This window comes from Macrotis lagotis, chromosome 2 (assembly GCF_037893015.1).
Source record: "Macrotis lagotis isolate mMagLag1 chromosome 2, bilby.v1.9.chrom.fasta, whole genome shotgun sequence".
NCBI classification, from domain to species: domain Eukaryota; kingdom Metazoa; phylum Chordata; class Mammalia; order Peramelemorphia; family Peramelidae; genus Macrotis; species Macrotis lagotis.
The window spans coordinates 256,757,292-256,781,765 of NC_133659.1; the positions used below are offsets into that span (position 1 = coordinate 256,757,292).

The window sequence follows — 24,474 nt, forward strand, 5'->3', positions numbered from 1 at the left end:
CTATATTTTTTATATTATGCTTTCTGATATTTTTGTGAATTTTTTTAAACAATGTTAATCTTGCAGTAAGTAATGCTGGTGGAATTCACTTATAAAAACATCTGGTCCTAGGTTGTTTTTTTTTAATTTTTCACTTAATTTCTTTTTCTTGACTGGCTATAGTTAGCATTTCTAGAATGATATCAAATAATAGCAGTGATGATGGACATTTTTTCCTCTGATCATTTTGCAGAAACCTCTAGCATTTCCTCTTTACAGAAAACATCGATTCTTTAGGATAAATGCTATTTTCCACATGAATGAAGTCTCTTTAGTCTTACGTTTTTAAAAACATTTGTAAATATTTGTAAAAGCCTTTTTTGTATATGTGTATTTAATCATGTGAGTTTATTTTGTTCTTGTTATTAATATGGTTTATTATGTTTATAGTTTTGGAATACTGAAACAACCCCACATTCTTGATATAAGGCCAATCTGGCCATAGTGATTTTTTTTTTTTAGGTTTTTGCAAGGCAAACAGGGCCAAGTGGCTTGCCCAAGGCCACACAGCTAGGCAATTATTAAGTGTCTGAGACCGGATTTGAACCCAGGTACTCCTGACTCCAGGGCCGGTGCTTTATCCACTACGCCACCTAGCCACCCCTATAGTGATTTTTTAACTCTAATGTTATTGTAGACTCTTTTGTTAATGTTTTGCCCATTATTTTTGCATTGATATTCATTAAGGATATTGAGCTCTAGTTTGTTTTTTTTCTACTGAGTCTAGATATCAAGACTATTTGAATCATAAAGCCAGTTTGTTAGGATCCTTTCCCTCTTTTTGAGAATTTTGTTTGATACCAATAGATTTTTTTTTTTTTAGGGTTTTGCAAGGCAAATGAGGCTGTGGCTTGCCCAAGGCCACACAGCTTGGTAATTATTAAGTGTCTGAGGCTGGATTTGAACTCAGGTACTCCTGACTCCAGGGCTGGTTCTCTATCCACTGTGCCACCTAGCTGCCCCCAGTTGATTGTTTGACAGAATTTATTTGAAATCTATCTTTTCCTGAAAGGAGCATTTATTAATATAATAATGATGTACAAAACATTATGCTGAGCACTAAGAATACATATACATGAAAACAAGACAGCCACTCCTCTCAATCACCCTCTTAGTCAGTATTTATTTAGTGCCAGGCTAAGTGCTTTATTTATTTGCTTTAATTATGTCCAACTCTTTCAGTCAAGATACTAGGATGGTTTTCTGTTCCTTTCTGCAGCTCATTTTATAGATGAGGAAACTGAATCAATAGGGTTGAGTGGTTTGCCTGGAGTCACACAGCTAGTATCTACTGTTGGATTTGAATTCAGGTCTTCCTGACTCTAGACCAGAACTCTGTCTACTATGCTACCTAGCAATCCCTAGTGCTAAGTCTTAGAGATGCAGAAATAGATAAAAGACAATCTCTGTACTCAAGGAGCTCGAAATCCTAGGGGAGAGACAACATGCAAATGTATACAAAGCTGTATACAGGAAAAAATAGAAAGTAATGACCTGGAAGGTACTGGGTTTAAGAGGGGATGGGGAAGACTTTGTTTTGAAGGTAGAATTTTAGTTGGGACTCAAAAGGAAGCCAGGGGGGCAGCTAGTTGGTGCAGTGAATAAAGCACCGGCCCTGGAGTCAGGAGTACCTGAGTTCAAATCAGGTCTCAGACACTTAATAATTACCTAGCTGTGTGGCCTTGGGCAAGCCACTTACCGCAATTTGCCTTGCAAAAAACCTAAAATAAAGGAAGCCAGGAAGGTGGAGGTGAGGTAGAAGCAAGAAGGTAAAATGTTTAGGTGTGAAAGATAGCCCCAGAAAATTTCCTGAACTGAGAGATAGAAACTCTTGTTTGTGGAACAGCTGGGAACCTAGTGTCACTGAATTATAGAGGTCATGCAGGAGAGTAAGATGTAAGAAGACTGGAAAGGTACTAGGGGGCTGGAATATGAAGGAATCTGAGTGTCAAATAGAGGATTTTGTATTTGCTTCTGGAGACAATAGGAAGCTACTGAAATTTTTTTGAGGGGAGTGGGGTCACATGATTAGGCTTGTACTTCAGGAAAATTACTTCTGTAGCTAAATGGAGAATGCATTAGTGTGGGAGAGACTTGAGTCAGGCTAACTCACCAGCAGGCTATTGTAATACTCTAGGCCTGAAGACCTGCTCTAGAGTGGTGGTAATGTCCAAAGAGAAGGGAGTGTCTATGAGACATGTTACAAAGGTGAAATTGATAGGCTTTGGCAGCAGCTTAGATATGGGAATAAGAGATAGTGAGGATGTCTCCTAGGTTGCAAGCCTGAGGGATTGGGAGAATCGTGTTGTCCTTTATAGCAATAGGGAAGTAGGAGTTGGGAAAAGTTTAGTGGGAAATATAATGAATTCTGTTTTGGACATTATGAATTTTATAATGTCTACTGGCCAGTTCAAGATATCTATGAATGGTAACCAGAGATGAGTGATTGTAAGACAAGAGAAATTGAGACACAGTAGATTGATTTGAAAATCATCAGCAAAGGAGTGGTAATTGATATCATGTGAAATAGTAGAGAGGAAGAAGAGATTTGGATCTATTACAGTCTGGACAAAGAGCCAACAAAGTACAGTGAAGAAGCTATGAAAAGATAGGAAGAGAATCAGGAGAGAAAGAGAGATGTTTTAAAAATATAGAGAGAAGAGAGTGTCCAGAAAGAGAGTGATCAATAATGTCAAAGCCTATAGATAAGTAAAATAAAATGAAGATTGAGGAAAAAATACTGTGTTTGGCAACTTAGAGAGCTTTAGTAACTTTAGAGAGATCAGTTTCAGTGGAATGATTTGGTTGGAAGGCATACTGTAAGGAATAAAGAAGAGAAAGAGATAAAGAAAAGTTGGAGGCACCTATTGTAAATGAACTTTTTCAAGAGTTTAGCTACAAAGAACAGAAGGGAAATAGGACAATGGAAGGGATGGAATGATCAAATGAGGGTTTTTTCCAGGATAGGGGAGATATGGGCATATCTGTAGGCAGTAGAAAATGAACCAGTAGAGAGAAAGAGAGATTGATAAAATAAGGAAAAGAATGGGGATGATAGAGGGTGCAATCTATTGGAGGAGACAGGATGGAATGGAATCACTTGAACAAGTAGAATTGAAAGTCCTGGTAATGAGTAAAAAACAGGGATGAAGAAGAGAGCTATAGAAAACTCTGATAGGAGATGAAGAGGGGGAAATGATCTTATTTCTTTTTTTTCTGTACAGTATGAGACAAAGGTCTCAGCTGAGAGAATAATTGGGAAGGGGGAATTTTGAAAATGTTTGAAAGAACTACCTTGGAGAGTGGGATTAAGGAAGATATAATTGGATTGTCTAGCAGCAATTGAAGTTATGTAACTTCCATTTGTAGTAGACCCTATCAGAATTGTTGGGGATTTTCTCAACTTTTGTTCAGCAGCCTGTGCATAGGAGAGAAAACAACTGATAGTGATGATCCTAGGCTGAGCTTATCAGTGATATGATAAGGGGGCTAAGAATTTAAGTGAGGAAGACAACAGAGAGTTGAATGGAATGACTAAGGGTCAAAATAAGGAGAAGAATGGAGAGTGGTAGTGTAATGGAGAAGATCTAGGAGACATTTGAGGGTTCAAGGGATTGGAGACTCTCAGGGGGAGATGAAAAGTTTCTCGAGAAGCTCATCCTCAATTGTAGGAAAAATACACATAAGATGTTTTAGCTGCAAGTTAGATGGAAAGACCCTGTGGTCCTTAGGGTTTAGTCCTTCTGACAGTATCAATGTTATTGGTAGTGGAAAAACTTTCTTTAGCAACTAAGACTTCAGGGAATGTTTCACAGAGGCAGTTGCAAAGTCAGATTTCCACAACAGCTGCTTTCCTGTATATTGGTTGTGGGGATCAGGGCACAGGACAATGTGGACACAACTTGGATGATCTGCAGGGTGCTTCCATTCCTAATGCTCTCAGACTTATCTGCCAACCTAAGGCAGTTGGTTGGTAGTGGCAGGAATGGTCCCCTTCTCTATAAGAATTTTTTTCCTTACTGGTGTCTGGTGGCTCTGACTAGTAGTCTGAAGGACAATAGATATGCTTTTTTTTTCTCCACTGGGAATTCATTTATGATTTAATCAATTTCTTTCTCAGAGATTGAATTATTTAAATTGTCTATTTCTTGTTTGGAAAATCTGGATATTTTATCCATCAATTTCATTTGAATTACCTCTTCTGGCATATCATCTGCCAAAATAGTTGCTAATATCCTTTATTTCTTTACATCTTATGAATTATTTTTCTTTTTTGATATTGGCATTTTGGTTTTTCTCACACTTAAAAAATTTGATTTTAACTAATAGTTTTATTTTGTTAGTTTTTTAAAATCTAGCATTCAGATGTATTTATTATTAAATGCGGGTTGGCTTTTTTTGTCTTTAAAGTTTTTTTACAGTTCTGAAAATCAAAAAAAAATTTTAGAGATTTTTGATGTTTAATATGTTGCTTTTCTAGTTTGTAATTGCAGACCCAATATATATATATGAACATATTTTATATATATATATATATATATATATATATATATATATATATATATATATATGTTTTTGCAAGGCAATGGAGTTAAAAGGCCACACAGCTAGGTAATTATTAAGTGTCTGAGGCTGGATTTGAATTCAGGTACTCCTGACTTCAGAGCCAGCGCTCTGTCCACTGTGCCACCTAGCCACCCCTGCATACCCAATATATTGATTGTTATTTTCTTTCTTTTGTTGATAAAAGTATTTAGAATTATAAACTCTTCCTTAGAGTTTCCAAAGGTTTTTCCTTTGGTTTTAAAACAAAAATTTGGCCTATTTTCATTTTTAAAAATGTAATTATTGTTTCTATGATTTACTTTTTTTTATTCCAACATTTTTTAGGATTAGTCTATATAAGTTTGAATCCTTTTTTATTTCATCAAAGTCAGTAAAGGATGTTGTACATAATGCTCTATCTTTATTCATTTTCACTAGCTGGCCCTTGTGTCTGGAATTCTCTCCTCCCTTATTTCTATCTACTGGTTTCCCTGGTTTCCTTTAGTCTTTTCCAGTCCTTCTTAATGCTAGTTCTTTTACTTTATGATTATCTGTGATATATCCAAGATATATACATATATATATATATATATATATATATATATTTGTAAACAATTCTTTTTATGTTATCTCCCTTTAAACTAATGTGAGCTTCTTGAGAGCTAAGATTGTTTTTTGTCTTTCTTTGTATACCCTATTTTTAGCACACATAGTTAGTTAATATGTTTTTGTTGACTTGATTTGACTTGTTTATTGGTTTTGCTTTTCTGTTTTCTGATTTTTCTGATGTGGTCTATGTAAATGTGCCATGCATAGTGAAGATTATTGTAGTCCTTTTATTCCTTTCTTGTTCAGTAATTGCCAGAGAACTATCATAGTTAATTTTTCTAATGTCCTAGTTAGGTACTTAATGTATTGCTTGTAATTTTGTTAGATTTGTCAAAGTTTGAAAGGGGCATTTGGAAGTCTATAACTGTATTTTAGTTTTGTTATTTACCCCTATAATTTTATTAACTTTTCCTTTAAATACTTTGGGGGTATATATAATAAGTGTTGATATTATTAACTTATTTCTTGTACTTTTAAACATAATTTGGTTTCTCCACTTATCTTTTTTAATTTTGTCTGCTTTAATAGTTTTCTTGTCTAAAATCATGAGTGTTGCCCTTTTATTTTATTTTTTGTTTTTCCTGAGACATAGTAAATTCTGCATTTCATTTTATTTACTTATGAATTTCTGTTTTAAAACTATTGCTCCAAAACAACACATTGTTCAGTTCTGTGACCAAATCTATTTTATTTATTTATTTATTTGATTTTTGTTTATTTTATTTATTCCATTCTCTGCCCATTGTTTTTTGGTTTTTTGGTTTAATTTTGTTTGGGGATTTTTTTTTTTTGCAAAGAAGAAGATACTAAAAGAGTTTGGAATCAGTTTTGTCATTTATAATTGAAGTAATCTTCTCCCATTCCACTGCCCCTCCTCCTCTCTTTATCTTACTTAGACTTAGATCACTGGTTCATACACTTTTTTTCTTTTTTAATCTTTCCTTTACAATCCATCCTTATTTCATTCATGCTGGTTCCTACTCTGACTCTCTCCTCTTAAATCCTCCCTTCCTGTCTAATATATTTCTGTATCAAACTATATTCAATCCTCAATAAGTGTTCATGTTCATATACTCTTCTCTCACACCCCAATTATAAAAAAAAATTAAGTTCCTTCCTTGTTAACTTAATTCTTCTCTGACTGTTGAAGTGTACTTTGCTTCAGGACCTTCATTGAGCCACTTCCTCTTATCATCTTTCTTTCCTCCAGCTGAAAGTAATCTCATGGATATCAACAGAGGACACCCATGAGCCATTATTTGTCAGTGGTGATGATGATATTTGTCCTTCATTTCTAAAGAAGACTATAACATTGTAGGAGTGATACTGGCATGTGCATGAATTGGATTTGCTGTGCAGTCACCAGCCTTACTTTCTCCTCTGGAGCTATCTGGAACCATGGCTAGATAAGAATCATATGGCCCTGGATGCTAGGCAATCAGGGTTAAGTGACTGACCCAAGATCACTCAGCTAGTAGCTAGTAATATCTGAGGCCAGATTTGAACTCCTGTCCTCCTGACAGTGTTCTATTCACTGTGCCATCTAGCTGTTTTCAATACTGCTATAGGACAGGGACATCTCCCCAGAATATATGATTTGCAAAGCACTTTGTATGCTTTATACCATTTGGTTCTCAAACTGAAGTTTAAGGAGAATTAAGTGTGACAGCATTACACAGCTGACAAGTGAGTAAATACAAATTCAAGTCCAAGAATTCCTGACCTTAATAAGTCTAGCACTTTTATCACGTAGACCATCTAGATCTAGGGCATCTTTTCTGTTATCAATCTCTCTGATGATCTTTTATGCTATTTCTTGTGCACAGTTCATCACTGGAAATATAAAGTAGCCCATTGACATCTATGATATTTCATGTCTATTTCCTTTTAAAGTATGACAGAATATTGCTTTTCTTTTTGAGATTGTAGTATTCCAGTATTCTCAGCCATATAATATTGCTGGAAGCATTTTAGTAACCTTTCTTTATTTCTTGTGGCTTTAAACATAATTTAGTTTCCCTGCTTATCTTTTTTAATCTTGTCTGAGATCATTATTGAAAAGATGAGTTCTCATTTCAGGGAAAAAGTTAGGGTAATTGAAAACCTTGGGCAGGTTTCCAAATGCAATGTAATTTAGTCTTTAAATCTGGACTCAGATCATTGTTCATCTGCAATGTATTTTAGGGGGTAAATTAGGTCATTGAACTACCTTATTTATTTGCATACAGTAATCTAGACAAAAGGTTTCTTCACCCCCTTCAGTCAGTCAGAAATCATTTATCAAACTTTTTAAGCATGTTAAGCATAATATATACAAATACAAGTGAAACAGTCCCTGCCTGATATGTGTTTTATACATCTATACATGCATGCACACACACACATACATATATATATATATATATATATACACACACACACACACACACACACACACATACGTGTGTGTGTATAAAACAGTTGCAAAGGTTTGGAAATCAAGAGGGTGCCCATCAATTAGAATATGACTGAACGTAAGACATATGATTTGATGCAAAGTGAAGCAAGTAGAAACAGTACATAGTATCAGCACATAGTAACAGCAATATTGTAACAATGATTATCTATGAAACACTTAACTGGTCAGTACAATAAATCCAAGTTTGAAAGACTCATGGTGAAAAATGCTGTACACTTCCAGGGAAAGAACTGATGAACTTAGTGCAAATTTAGGTCATTGTGTTTCATTACTAATGGGTAGCTGGTTATGTAGCATTGGAGCTCAGAAGAAAGAGTAGGACTAGATATGTACAGATGACTTGAATTTTTCATCTGAGGATTATTTAGGCCTACTTCTTTTGAATGATTGTAAATCTCATTTAGTAGCAGTATTCTAGATCTTTATGTAATCAATAGTGTCATATGCAGTATCATATCCATATCATTGTTAGTCAGTTGTCAGTAGCTAGTCAACAGTACCAGAGAAGAAGACAGGAGGGTCTTTTGAACATATGTTACTATATGATAAAAATCTAGTAGGTTTACCTAGATCCAAGAACTTCATTTTTTAATTTTTTTGCAAGGCAACGGAATGAAGTGACTTGCCTAAGGTCACACAACTAGGTAATTATTAAGTGTCTGAGGTCAGATTTAAGGTCCTTCTGACTCCAGGGCTGATATTGATCCTACTGTATCACCTGCCCCCAAGAACTTTATTTTTAATATTTTTAATTAATATATTTACTATTTAATAATTATGTATTGGTTCCCTTTGTTCCCATAAACTTTATTTTTATGTTTACAAAATTATTCAGGAATCCATAGGCTTCACTTGTCTGTCAGAAGGATCTATGACACAGAAAAAATTTAAGAGCTCCTGATCTAGATTATTCTAGATATTTTGATACCTCAAGAAATTTGAGTATTCATCCTTATGGACATCCCTCCAATAGTACAGATTGTAACAACGTATCTGTGTGTTTGCATCATGTCTGACTCTTGATAATATTATATTCTATTTTGATGGCATAGCTCTCTGATGATACCTTTTAGGCTCTGTCTTCTGACTAGTTCTTCATTGATAATTTGCAACAGTTTATTTACATTAGCCATATGCCTCTTCACAATCAAACGGGACCAAAAAAGGAGAAACTTGATGTCATCCAAAGCTCTGCAAAATTTCCCAACTACAATCTGGCTCATTCTTCTATTCAATTCTGTGCCCATTTATTTTACTTCATAGAGTCTGTCTAAGATAACTAAAATATCAACTGACAGACTAGTTTTATGGATTGTTCATTCAGCTGCTTATCATCATCTGAACGGTAGACATTTTTTTATCCACCAAAATGGATAAGGATTTTATTTAGGAGGCTCTGTTGTTGTTTTTTAATGTTCTAGAGCTTTAGATGATCAGCGTATTGTTATCCACAAACATGAGCATCTGAAGAACATAAACCATCTGTAGGGAATCCCTCTTCTAGTTGGACTCTTAAACTCCATGTCCTCCCTTACAGTGACAGACACATTTGGCAAGCTTGTGTCTTTGTTATATGTCTTGCTTATTATAATCAGAGGGCCATTGAGCATAATTCTCATTTTTCAAGTAATCTTGTGAAAAACACTTTGTCAGAAAAGAGCCTTTAAATGGCATTTATATCTAGCATTTACATATTCCTTTAATGTCTCCTATAAACTATTGAAAAAAAGTTTTTGTTAAGAATAATAAACATAGTAGAAATGTATTTGCTTGACTTTATAGTCAGTGTGACATTATCTGGTTGGAGCTTGCTTCTTTTCATACTTCATCAAGGATGTCCCAGTGTGTGTGTTAATGATTCTCATAAAAATTTTGCAAGGATGGAATAGTAGTCATTTAGGTTAATAATCACATATTTCCTTAATTTTCTTGTTTAATTAGGTCAGTATAATAAGGTCAGTATTGTTCATAGGTAATATCAGATATTTGGTATTCACTCTTCTTTCACATATTTTGAGAATTGATCTCTCAATTCTCAACTCCTCTGAGTATTTTGTAGTCAGACAGTTACTAGTCTAGTTATTCTTCATTTTTTTTCCTTTTGTACCATTTCTACTTCCTTATGCAACAGACCATATATAAGTATAGAGTACAGAATTTGTTGTCTTATATTTTTAATTTTATTTGCTGTTTTACTTCCATTTACATCCTTAATTCTCCTGGGAAGATTTGGCTTAATTGAGTCTCTTGCTGAGTTTTCTGTAAATTTGTTTTTCTTCCTGCTAGTTCTTGGCATTTTGTTTTGTTTTCATAAAGGCAATGCTTCAATAATCTCCCACGATTCTCTTCTGTAAATTTTGCAACTGAGTTTATATTCTAAAGGATCGTTAGTTATGTGATACTGCAACATAGTGGCCTACCATAAAGAATTTGCCCTAACCTGTATATACTTTTGGGAAGGGAGCAAACATGTTGGTCCCCAAATTTAGTTCCCCTTTAGACTGTCTTCAGTACAAAAAGAAGCCCAAATTTATTACTGCCTTTGGTTTTAACCTCTTAGTGCCACACTTAGTTTCAATGTAGCGAAAATCTGGAGCAGCAAAAATTTGAACAACTTTGATTTATTTAAGTGTATAGTCCAGGAAGAGAGATTTCATTTGGTTTTTCCAAACAAAATGTAGATTTGGGGAAATTTTATAGAATACTTTTTAAATCTGGAACTGTAGCCTCCAAATAAGAACCCTAATTGACAGCTCTTCTGCTTAGTTTTAATGGGCAAGCTAGTGTTGCTTGGTTCCCTTGAGTATGATTAGCAAGTGGTACTTTAAGCAAATTTGCTTGTCAGTGACATTTGAGGGGGGGAAAACTGCATTTGCAAGCAATGAGCTGTTGCCATGCTGCAGAAGTCAAAATTAGCATTAGTAATATATTCCAGGTAATCTTCATTAAGCTTTTGAGGAACGATATGCATTTTTTTTCCTGGTTATCTTTGTCAGGAAATGTTGTTAAAGGAAAATTGTTCATTTAAAGTAAAAAACTAATTATATAAATCTAAGCATTTTTCAAATTGAGCCTTAGTATATTATTGTTTTATTTATCTAAGTCCCTTAGTCTCTTAATTAACTTTAATCATTGATGAATTTTGCCTCAGATAAACTGAGTCCAGGGAAAGACTTTAGCTTAAAAAGACTATGGTTTCCTCTTGCATCTGGGGCCATCTCCAGTCCTCTGATCTATATCTTGCCATTGGACCAGATGACTCATAAGGAGAGCGTAAGGCTGGTGTCTTTGCACAGCCTTGCCTCATTTAAAATCAGTTCACTTGCAAGTCAAGACATCACCTCCCTGATGTCAGTGGATCTCTTTGAGAACAAAAGAGAAAAAGCAATCTTAGAGTCCAAGTCTTCTGTGGACAGTCTGGGGAAAATTTGAGAAGCCTAAGAATCTTGTGAAGTATCAAGTTCTGTGTGTGTGTGTGTGTGTGTGTATCTGTGTGTTTGTTTCTGTAGGTATAACATGTCATCTTTGCTACATCAACCTACAATATCTTTGATCTCACAGGTGGTTGTTGTTTGTCTAGTAGTGTCACTTTCTCCTCATGAGCCGTCTGAGTCCAGTGACAAGATATAGATGAGAGTGACTGGAGGTGGTCCTTGGTCTTGCAGGCAAATCAGTACAGAAGGACAAGTGGAATCTGCCCCCCCCCCCCACCATCTCTTCCATTTGGTTTGATGAAGGAGATCAATCTTTGTGGATAATTTAATTCAATAAACATTTATTAAGTACCTGGTATGTGTCAGGCACTATCCTAGACAATGAAGAAATAAAAAAGAAAAAGGAAAAATTTCTCCCCTCTAAGAGACTTTCATCTCATTGGGGGACATGCACATACAAGAAAGCTACAAAGGACCAGGGAAAATATTGGGAGACATATCAGGGAGAATCTTGTTCCTTGTTTCATGAAGTTTTGACCAAACAGAGCTTCAGATGAAAAGTGAAATGAACTGGAAAGTTCAAATGATGCCATTTAAAAAAAAAAACTTTGAGAGAAATTTAGTTTGTCAACCTTCAGCCCTCCAGTCAGAAGGGAGAGGAGGTAGAAAGAGCTGAGTTAACAGCATAGTGATGAGATTTGGAGAGATCAGCTTATCCTGGGAAGGGCATCCTGTCAGAGCTGCAGATGGTTAAAAAGAGAGGACTCTGCTTCTCCTGTCCTTTAAAATACTTCCTTAACAATCTGTAGAAGCTATGCAGTTTATAAACTCTGGTTTGCAGGAGAAGAAAGAGGTGGATACATTTAACTATCCAAAGTAAGCTAATAACAAAGATAGTCCTGCTGTTTAGGCATCAGCAGAAGGAAAGCTTTGTTGCTTATTTTTTTTTATTTCTAATTTTGATTTTATTTTAATTTTGCCCTAATCTATGGTTAGACAAATCAAATCATCAGTATTTATTTATATTGAGTAGTTCTGTGAAGACTCATGAATTTAGTCATCATTATCAATAGTGCTTTTTTTTTTAGGCTTTTGCAAGGCAAACAGGGTTAAGTGGCTTGCCCAAGGCCACACAGCTAGGTAATATTAAGTGACTGAGACCGGATTTTAACCCAGGTACTCCTGACTCCAGGGCCGGTGCTTTATCCACTACACCACCTAGCCGCCCCTATCAATAGCTTTTGTCAGAAGACTTGGGTTCATGTCCTGGCTCTGTTATGTAGCAGATGTGCTATGTAATCTCTCTAGTCTCAGTATCCTCATCTAAAGATAGGGGTACTCACCTCACACCTCTCAGACTGGCCAATATGACCAAACAGGATAATGATCGTTGTTGGAAGGGTTGTGGGAAATCTGGGACACTATTACACTGTTGGTGGAGCTGTGAACTCATCCAACCTTTCTGGAGGGAAATTTGGAACTACACCCAAAGGACAATAAAAATATGCATACCCTTTGATCCAGCAATACCACTACTGGGTCTGTACCCTGAAGAGATGATTAAAAAGGGTAACAGCATCACTTGTATAAAAATATTCATAGCAGCCCTGTTTGTGGTGGCAAAGAATTAGAAATCAAGTAAATGTCTTTCAATTGGGGAATGGCTTAGCAAACTGTGGTATATATATATATCATAGAACACTATTGTTCTATTAGAAACCAAGAGGGATGGGAATTCAGGGAAGCCTGGAAGGATTTGCATGAACTGATGCTGAGTAAAATGAGCAGAACCAGAAAAACACTGTACACCCTAACAGCAACATGGGGGTGATGATCAACCTTGATGGACTTACTCATTCCATCCATGCAATAATCAGGGACAATTTTGGGCTGTCTGAAGTGGAGAATACCATCTGTATCCAGATAAAGAACCATGGAGTTTGAACAAAGTTCAAGGACTATTCCCTTTAATTTAGGAAAAAATACCAGATATCTTATTGTCTGATCTTGTTATCTCTTATACTTTTTGTTTCTTCCTTAAGGATATGATTTCGCTCTCATCACACTCAGTTTGGTTCAATGTACAACATGGAAACAAAGTAAAGACTGGCAAATTGCCTTCTGTGGGAGGTGGGGGAGGGAAGTAAGATTGGGGGAAAAATTGTAAAACTCAAAACTCAAAATCTTTAATAAAAAAAAATAAAGATAGGGGTACTGCTGAACTTGATGGTCTTTTCTATCTCTTAAGTTCCATGATCCTTTTAATATATAGAAATGAATTGATGTATACTTTATAGAATGCAAATAGTATGTGGTACTTATAAGGAATTTTGATACCACCTTATTTAGTTTTTTTCCTATTTTTTACTTTATAATCAGTCACTTAAATCAGTGATTATCATAGACTACATTTTAAGGGGAGAATAGATTGCTTGAATAAATGAATATAACTTACAATAGTATTAAAGAGTTACCTAACACAATACTATCTCTTCCTCTTAGCAGATTTTAGATTTGAGATGGTAGCTCATTCTCAAAGCATCTCTTCTTTTCTAAGACAGTTTCTTTAGTCAGATAAGTTTTACAAACCAGAGATCCATAGAACTCAATTAATATGGGGTATATTCTGAGTCTCATATTCTATATCAGAGCTAGTTTTACCCAACATAAGTAGAGTTCTCCTTAGGACTACTTATTATATACATAGTCTCATCCTGAACCTTTTCACCTCTACCCATAATTTTGGGCTTGATAGTATCTTAAGCAGGATAGTAATCCCGAACCTGTTTTGTGTAACCATTGAGAAGAAGAATGACCAAGTGATATTATAAAATTCTCAAAATAAAATTAATTTTAATTCAGTTTTCAAAAAGATATCTTTGGAGAATGGGGAGGCAGAACCAAGATGGTGACAGGAGAGGTTTGTCTCTTGGGTGCTCTCGATCAAAACTTATAAGCTAAGGACTCTAACTAAATTTTCTAAAGACAGAACCCACAGAGGGATCCAGTGGGGCAGTTCTCCAACCCAAGGTAACCTGGAAAAGAGCCTAAAGGCTCGGCTCCATGGGTCAGAGGTATAGCCTGCCAGAGGAATTTCAGCCTCCCAAAGGCAGCCCCAGGGCGCTGGGAGCCACAGCTCACAGCAGTGAGGGCAGTTTCCTGACCTATACCCCGGGGAGCACCAGGCACAACTTGGGGGGATCAGTGGAGGACCTCTGCCAGAGCAAGCACATGAAGCCCAGCCCTCAGGACACACAGCAAGCAGCATGGCCACAGCAGCCCAGATCCAGGAACCAGAAGCAGAGGCTGGTAAGCAGGAGCCCCCAGGGCATGAGTACTGAGCCTAGGGAGAGGAGTGGAGAGAGACTGCCAAGCTCTGTCCTCTGTCCCTAGAACAGGACTCTGGGGTTCTGACCACATTCATATCCTGATCATAGTCTAGGGCCCCCAAAGAACAGCAGGGCCCCCCCCCACCTCAGCTCCATGGCAGAGGGTGTGCACTTATGATCGTTCACAGACTAGGAGGGAAGACAGAGCTTCACACACTCAAAAGCTCAGGAAGCACCCCAAAACCAGGCACAGCCTAGAGAAATGAGTAAGCAGAGAAAAATTGACAAATACTTTGTGTGTGATCCCAAGAAGGATCAAAACACGCAATCTGAAGATGAGGAAGTCCAAGCTCCTGCATCTAAAGACTCTAAGAAAAACAGAAATTGAGCTCAGGCTATGATGGAGCTCAGAAAAGACTTTGAAAATCAAGTGAGAGAGATAGAGGAAAAATTGGGAAAAGAAATGAGATGCAGGAAAAAACATGAAAAAGAAGTCAGCAGCTTGGTCAAGGAGATCCAAAAAAATGCTGAAGAAAATAACATGCTAAAAACCAGCATAAGTCAAATGGATAAAACAATTCAAAAAGTTATTGAAGAGAAGAATGCTTTTAAAAGCAAAATTGACCAGATGGAAAAAGAGATGAGGAAAACAAATCCTTCAGACAAAGAATAGAACTGAGGGAGGTTGCTGATTTTATGAGAAATCAGGACACAATACTTCAAAACCAAAAGAATGAAAAATTAGAAGAAAATGTGAAACATCTCATTGAAAAAAACAACTGATATGGAAAACAGATTTAGGAAAGATAATTTAAAAATTATTGGAATACCTGAAAGTCATGACCAGGAAAAGAGCCTTGACATCATTTTCAAAGAATTACTGCAGGAAAATTGCCCTGATATTCTAGAAGCAGAGGGCAAAATAGAAATGGAGAGAATCCACCAATCTCCCCAAGAAAGAGATCCAAAAAACCCCAACCCCCAGGAATATTATACCCTAGTTCCAGAACTCCCAAGTCAAAGAGAAAATATTACAGGCAGCCAGAAGAACACAATTCAAATATCATGGAGCTGCAGTCAGGTCACACAGGACTTAGCAGCAGCTACATTAAAAGCTCATAGGGCTTGGAATATAATATTCTGGAAGGCAAAAGAGCTTAGAATACAACCAATAATCAACCACCCAGCAAAACTGAACGTCCTCTTCCAGGGAAAAAAGATGAACTTTCAATGAACCAGGGGAATTTCAAATGTTCCTGTTGGAATAGCCAGAGCTGAACAGAAGGTTTGATCTTCAAATACAGGACTCAGGTGAAGCATAGAGATTGGAGGAGAAGGGGAAAATATGAGGGACTTAATGATGATGAATTGTATGTATTCCTGTATAGAAAAATGACACTGATAATACTCATATGAACCTTCTCAATTAATAGAGCAGGTAAAAAGGAGATTTTATAGATGAAGCACAGGAGAAAGCTGAATTTGAAGATATTGTGGTGTAAAAGTGGAGTCAATAGATAAAAGGGAAATGTAATGGAAGAAAAAGAAGAGGAGAAATAGGATATTTCATATAATAAGATTTTCTTTTATTACAATGAGCTTTTGCAATGATATGGAAGGGGGGGAAGGCAAGGGGGAATGAGGGAATCTTTGCTCTCATCAGAGGTGGCTAGGAAAGACAACAGCATATATCCTCAATGGGGTATACACAGCTGGAGTAAGAAGGAGAGAAGGGGAACAGGGGGAAGGGGGAGGGATGTGAGTGATGGAAGAGAGCATTGACCATAGTGGGAGAGTGGTCAGATATAACACATTTTTCTTTTTTACTTCTTGCAAGGGGCTGGGATTGGATGGCCTGTCTGGGACCATAGGGTTGGCTGGATGCTGGGCCTAAGGGGTGCTATGTGGGCTTGGGGTGTCTTGGCCCCAGGGCCAGGGATCTGTCTGCTGTACCACTCAGCTACCCTACAACAGAGTCAGAGTGAAAGGAGAAAGAAAATATAGTATATGGTAGTAGAGAAATACAAAAGGAGGGAGTTTTGATCAGCAATGGCAACGGTGGAAAAATATGGAAGTAACTTTTGTGATGGACTTATCCTAAAGAATTTGATCCACCCGTGACAGAGCTGGTGGTGTTGGAACACAGACTGAAGCACAATTTTATTATTATTATTTTCGGGGGGTGTTGCAGGGCAAATGGGGCTGGGTGGCCTGCCAGGGGCCATACAGCTGGGTGATTGTTGGGCGTCTGAGGACCGATTTGGATCCAGGTGCTCCTGTTCCAAGGGCCAGTGTTCTGTCTGCCACCCAGCCACCCCTACTATCATTATTATTATTATTATTATTATTATTATTATTATAATTATTACTATTTTATTTTATTTTGGGTCTTTTTTGGGGGGGTTGCAGGGCATTGGGGTTGGGGTGGCCTGCATGGGGTCACACAGCTGGTGATTGTTGGGTGTCTGGGGCTGGAGTTGGGCTTTGGGTGCTCCTGGCTCCAGGGCTGGTGCTCTATCCCCTGTGCCACCTGGCCGTACCTACAATTATTATTATTATTATTATTTTTCTTTTCTTTTAATTTTATTTTTTTTTCCTCTCCTTTATCAACCATGCAGATCTATATTTTGGGGGGAGGGGGTTTTATGTTTACTCTTAAACAAGAATATTTTAGTAATGTATAAAAAACATTATTTGTACAAAATAAGAAATAAATAAGTGACTTAAGAAAAAAAGGAAAAGAAAAAAGACAGAATGAATTGGTAGCATCAACAATGGCTATGAAGAGAGGAATGGCAAATAGGAGAAGGCCATCTATAGGGAATGAGAGTTAGCCTTAAGATCTGGAAGCTTTCGAGTGTGAGGGTTTCCTAGGATGAGACATTTCTATTGGTCCCAGTGACAATGTGGGTGAAGACATGATTTTAAAATAAAGTTCATGATTCCTTCCAAAAAAAAATAAGACACTTTTGGTTGGAACTGGTAGAGGAAGGAGCAGGTGCATGGACTCAAATAAACAAGGTCTGAAACTCCCAAAAGAAATAATTATCTTCTGAGTTTAGTTCATCCCCCCTGATTTAAGGCAGGGCTGTATTTTTAGGTAGATTGTGAGGATTCTCTTGTGGTCCCAAGGGTTGATTCTTAATTATCACTGTCAGTTCATTAATCTTGTCACAAAGTCCAGTCACATTAACCAAGTGATAAATTTTAATTCTGGACTTTTTTTCTGTCTTATAAAAACTCTTTTTAGAAGCCAAACCTTATAATATAAAGAATAAGAGAAAAAAGTACAGCAAAACTAGTCAACATATCACGTTAGTTAATATATACATAGTATATATAGTATTCTACATCCACAATCCCTTGCTTCTGCAAATAAGGGAGTGAGGTGCGTTTTTCATTTCTTTTTTTAAAATAGAATTTTTCCAATTACATATAGAGATAATTTTCAGCATTAATTTTTGTAAAAATTATCCTTTCCTCTTTTCCCTCCCCCCTTCCCAAGACAACAAGCAATCTGATTTAACTTTTACATGCTCAATCATATTAAACACATTTCTATATTAGTCATCTCATCTATTCTTAAGGGACAACTTCGTCATAATTATACCTAATTCAGTTATTTGTTTTTTATTTGTCTTATTTAATTGTTGAACATTATTTTCCTGTTTCCCCTACTTCATAATATATGAATTCATATCTCTTCCTATGTTTTTCTGAATTCTTCCTATGCATGGTTTGTTCATATCATAATATTCTATTACATTCATGTTTCTGTATCAATGAAACTATGAGTGTATTCCCTAACCCTAAATTCTTGTCTTGGAGTTTTTTTATTAGTATATACTGTAAACATAATACTAGTTAAGTTCTGTTAGAACCCAGGAGGGATGGGAATTCAAGGAAGCCTGGAAGGATTTGCATGAACTGATGCTGAGTGACATGAGCAAAACCTGAAGAACATTGTACACCCTAACAGCAACATGGGAGTGATGATCAACCTTAATGGACTTGCTCATACTAATAGGGCAACAATCAGGCACAATTCTGGGTTATCTGCGATGGAGAATGCCATTTGTATCCTGAGAAAGAATTGTGGAGTTCAAACAAAGACCAAGGACTGTTGCCTTTAATTTAAAAAAAAATGTTATCTTATTATGTAATTCTGCTATATCTCATACTATATGTTTCTTCCTTAAGGATATGGTTTCTCTCTCATCACATTCAACTTAGATCAATGCATACTATGTGAATGATGTAAAGACTAGCCAATTGTCTTATGTGAAGAGTTGGGGGAGGGAGGTAAGATTGGAGGAAAAATTATAAAACAAAATAAATAAAACCTTTCTAAAATTAAAACAACAACAACAATAATAATAGTAAACCAGTGTATACTATGTATAAATAACATGTGTTATTTTTTAGTTCTACCTGTGCTGAGGTCGAATTAGCAGTGGATATCCTATATGGTAAATTGACATCTAGTCCCTAATACTACATTCTTGACATGCAATTTTTTTGCCCATTGCTCAGTTGATGTTTGTACACTTTATTTTAATTTTTTTGCTACCACAAAAAACTGCTATGAATGGGTTTTTTTGTGTAAATACTTCTTTCTATCTCTGATCTTGTTGGAGTATATTCAACGACTTGGGATCTCAGGCTCAAAGAATCAAACAAGGTATTTTTTTTTTAGGTTTTTGCAAGGTAGATGGGGTTAAGTGGATTGCCCAAGGCCACACAGCTAGGTAATTATTAAGTGTCTGAGACCTGACTTGAACCCAGGTACTCCTGACTCCAAGGCTGGTGCTTTATCCATTACGCCACCTAGCCGCCCTAAACAAGGTATTTGAGTCACTGCTTTAGTGTAATTCCAAATTGCTATCCAGAATGGTTAGACCCATTGACTACTTCACCAATATTTTATTAGTATGTCTTTCTTGAAGATTAACTGTTCTCATCTTTTGTAACCATCTTTGCCAATTTAAACACCATTTTTTAAAGGTTCTGCAGCTAGGTGGCACAGTGGATAGAGCACTGGCCTTGAAGACAGGAGGATGTGACTTTGAATCCAGCCAAAGACACTGGATACTTAACTCGCTGTGTACCTTGGACTAGTCACATAACCCTGATTGCCTCACTTCCAGTGCCATCTCCAGTATTCCTGATTCATATCTGGCCACTGGGCCCATATAACTCTGGAAGAGAAAGTGAGGCTGATGACTTAGCACAGTGCCCCCTCACTCAAATCTGATTGAAGTGCTTGTCTTGGCATCACCTCCCTGATGTCATGATCTTTTTCAAAAATGAAGGACAAAACATTATTACTAATTTCAGAATATTTCTGTTAGTCTGTTAGTTCATGTCATAATATTCCGTTACATTCATGTCTCAGTATCAGTGAAATTATGAAGTCTAGTCCCTAACTCCACATTCTTGCCTTAGTTTTTTTTATTAGTGTATACTATGTACATATTAGTTAATAATAATAATAGTAAATTAGTATATACTATAAACAAATAATATGTATTATTTTTTAGTTCTACCTGTGCTGAGGTAGAATTAGCAGTGGGTACCTTAAATGGTAGATTCACATCTTTTTGTTTGTTTATTTATTTTATATTATTACAGTAATCTTATTATAAGAGTAAACATAACCCCCCCTTCCACCCCAAGAAGATGAGAAACCTCAAGAATAGTGAGAGAGAAAAAAAAATATACTTCAGTCTGTGTGTTCAAATTCCAATGTCTCTGTCTCTGGGATGAGTTACTTTCTTTATCATAAGTCCACCAGAGAAGTTGCTTCAATATTTTTCCCACAGTTGCTATTACTAGTTGCTATTTCCCTCCACTCTGTTCCTCCCCATTCTCATTTATTCTATTCTCTCTCTCCTTTCATCCTGTCCCTGTTCAAAAGTGTGTTGTAACTTGAGTACCCTCTCCCACAATCTTCCTTTTCTTCTATCACCTATTCCCCCCCTTCCTTTACCCCATTTCCCCCTTATCCCATTCCTTTCTTCTCATTTTTCTCTAGAATAAGATAGATTTCTATACCCTATTAAGTGTGTATGTTATTTCCTCTCTGAGACATTTTTTTCCTTAGAAAGATTTTATTAATTTTGAGTTTTATAACTTTCCCCCCATTCTTGCTTCCCTCCCCCACCCACCACAGAAGACATTCTATTAGTCTTTACATTGTTTCCATTGATCTCAGTTGAATGTGATGAGAGAGAAATCATATCCTTATAGAAGAAAAATAAAGTATAAGAGATTACAAAATTACATAATAAGATAACTGTTTTTTCCCCCTAAATTGAAGGTAATAGTCTTTGGTCTTTTTCAATCTCTACAATTCTTTCTCTGGACACATAGTATTCTTCATTGCAGATAGCCCAAAATTGTCCCTGGTTGTTGCACTGAAAGGAATGAGTAAGTCCATTAAGGTTGATCATCACCTCCATGTTGCTGTTAGGGTGTACAATGTTTTTCTGGTTCTGCTCATCTCACTCTGAGCCATTTCTGATGAGAATGAAGGCTCACTTATTCCCCCTCGCCTTACCCCATTCCACTCCATTGAAAAAGTTTTTCCTTGATTCTTATGTGAAATATCTTAGCCCCTTCTTCCTCTCCTTTCTCTTCCTCCCAGTCCTTTCCTTTATCACTCATTGACTCCATCTTTTTACTATATTATACCATTATATTCTACTTCTTCCTGTGCCCTGTCTATGTATACTCCTTCTAACAGCTCTTAAAAAGAAAGTTCATATGAGTTATCGGTAATAGATTCACATTTTAACTCTGACTTGTAGTTGTTATTATTTATTGCCTTGGATTATGGAGAAGTTGCCTCCTTAATTTAGTTGAATGTGTTTCCCTATTTGCAAAATAGAGAATTTTATCAATATTAATTCAACAAACACTTATTATTTACTATGTTCAAAGCATTGTGCTTGATACAGAGAATGTAGAAATGAAAAACAACAATTCAAGAAGTGCTTCCTTTTTTTTAATTTAAATATTAGGGTTTTTTTGTTTTTTTTTTATACACAAAACCAATGTTATATTTGAATGGGACATAAAGAAAACATTTTGACAAACCAAATAATTAAATCTAGCACTTCTAAAGTAAATACTAGTGATACTTCTGTACTTAAATTGTCATATTTGAAAAACAGGAAACAAAAAAAACCTAGTTTATTCCAACAGTGCAAAATAATAGCATTTACAAAGAGTCAAGATTTAGTTTGTGTAAACACTTAGGTCCACCATACACAGTGGATATGCAAAGCTGCCCTTGAGAAGCCTTGATTTACCCTTTCAACTCAGGACTGGTTATGGCTGGAGCTCCAGTTTTTTTTAAAGAACTATAGGATTTGTTTGGGCACAGTTTGTAATGAGTCTCTGGGCTTTAGCTTTTACATTTACATTTTAAAGCTAGCTAGCTGATTTTAAGATAAAACTTTCCAGGTGCAACGCGTTGCCCTTGGTTTTGGCGCATCACCAGGGTGCCTACCTGAGCACCTTTTTCTAAGTGGGACTTTGGCTTTTTCAGAGTTATTAAATATACCTCGGTGCTTTAAGCTGAATCAGGCATACACAAAAACACACAGCATTTCCAGTTAAACAACAGTGCTTTTTAGCATATGGGACATGCCTTGCCACGATACTGGTTTTAAGGGGCAGAGCTATGTTGAGAATGAAAAGCTGAAGCAATAGTTAAGCGTGTACAGTTGTACCAGCTCCCTGAAAAAGGCTTTGCACTCTTAGGTTTTCTCAGGTTAACCATGATCTTTGCCATTGAAAAGAAATTTTCTCTTCTCACTTTTCATTTCCATCTGACAGAACATGAAACCTAACAAAGTTACATTTGAATTATTAACATCTGTAAAAATTAAGGATTACTACCTTCCAAGAGGGCTCTTATATACACTATGCCAAAAGTAAACTTGCTGTCTTCACAGTATACACCTGAATAATTCAAGTCTGTCTTCTGTTAGTTACACCAAAGCAAAAATCTCTCAAGTATCTGATTATTTACATACTACAGAATGTGGGGAAAAATACTTGTTAGTGGTTGGTCTATTTGATTATAAGCAGAAGTTCTTCTCTATCTTCCTTTTGTCTCCTTCAGAGAATGTGTGGGTTTCAAGTACTTGGGTTTTGATCCCAGCTGCCTCAGTGGTCCTCATGTACTACTGCTTGTCATGTTCCCATTGACACAGGAGTCTGTAGAGTTCAGTTGTTTTCCAGTTAGCGATGGCGATGGGGCTTGTAGACACAAATGGCCATAAGGATCATAGTGACCAACAGGATACTGAAGATGCTTCTCATGAGCTCTAGGTTCTGCCCGTGCATCCCGGCAGGACTCCGGGCCTCCAGCAGCCCCGGGAGGAGTCCGCCCGGGGCCAAGGCCCAGCAGCAGGAGCCAGCACTGCCCCAGCTGCATCGCCGCTGTCCCCAGCTAGTGCCAGTAGTTTTCATCAATCATTTTTTTTGCAAGGTTTTGAATTTTAAATTTTTCTCCCTCCCTCCCTTCTATCTCCTCTCCCCTAAAAGAAAGCAGATTCTACATGTATAACCATGCTAAAAATATAGATCCATTTTGATGTTTGTCCTTCATTCTCGAAGAAGACCTTGAGATCAGGGAGGTGATGCCATGATAAGCACATGAATTGGATTTGAGTGAGGGGAACCATCTCTGGAGGAGGAAGTGAGACAGTCAACTGAGTCAAGTGGCCAGATGTGAATTAGGACCACTGGAGATGGCCCTGGATGTGAGGCAGTCGGATTAAATGACTTCAGCTAGGTGTTGTAGAGATAGAGTACTGGCCCAGGAGTCAGGAGGATGGGAGTTTGAATCCAACCCCAGACACTTGATACTTACTAGCTGTGTGACCTTGGGCAAGAAGATCCATATTAATTATGCTGTGAAAAAAGAATCAAATTCAAATGGAAGAAAAGAATATTAGAGAGAAAAAAATGACACAGTACATAAGAAAGCTTTTCAAAATTGAAAAATAGTAAAGTTTAGTCTGGATTTAAACTCCATAGTTCCTTCTCTGGATATGGATAATATTTTCCATTTGCAATGGAGTTAAGTGACTTACTCAGAGTCACATGGCTAAGTAAGTATTACATGTCAGGCTAGATTTGAACTCAGATCCTCCTGACTCCAGAGCCAGTGCTCTATCCATTACAACATCAAGTTGCCCCCATCACAGGTCTTTTAAAATTTTCTTTGATTATCACTGAAATGAACAAGTCCATCATAGTTGATTATTACCCAGTGTGGCTGTTTATGCTTACTTCTAATAAGTAGAGAAGATATGTGCCCAATTTGTGCTACTGAACTACTAGGGTGATCTTGTTCAAGTCTTCTTTTAAATAATTTTTAATTGATATTTTCTATTTCTTCCATAACCCTAGTATTCTCCTCCCCAAGAACTATCCCACATGACAGCATTTCTTAAGAGAGGGAAAAATAGTCAGCATAACTGATCAATATGTTGAAGTTCTACTTGATCTTTATCATTTTTGTTTGATATTTACTTTTGATTTTTTGTTGTTCTTTCCATTTACATTGTTGTTGTCACTGTGTATATTGTCTTCTCTGTTTGTTTACTTTACCCTGCATCAGTTCACATAGATTTTTCCATGCTTCTCCATTTTCATCACACATTTCTTACCATACAGTCATATTACACTGTATTCATGTATCACAATTTGTTTAGCCTTTCCCTAATTGATGGGCATTAACTTTGTTTCCAATTCTTAGCTGTTACAGAAAATGATGATATAAATTCTTTGACATGTATGGGGAATTTTTCTTATCAATGACTATAAATATTTCAAACATTTCAGGCTTTAATATAGTGATGGTTTCTAATATCCTTTATAGTAAAACCCATGACCCTAAATTGGCCTAAATACATGTTTAATACAGGTAAAATGAAAAGACATGCAAGATTTCCATTTCCAGGATTAGAGATGACATTGTAAAATGTGACATCTCATCAAATATGAGTCAATAGTGTCAATTGATGTGTCATTTGAATTTGTG

At 36.5% G+C, this 24,474-nt stretch overlaps 1 protein-coding gene across 1 annotated transcript in view; it reads left to right on the plus strand.

Annotated features, from left to right (window-relative positions):
• TFCP2 (transcription factor CP2) overlaps positions 1–24,474 on the plus strand; it is an 81,938-nt gene that overhangs the window by 12,234 nt on the left and 45,230 nt on the right. The window lies entirely within an intron of this gene.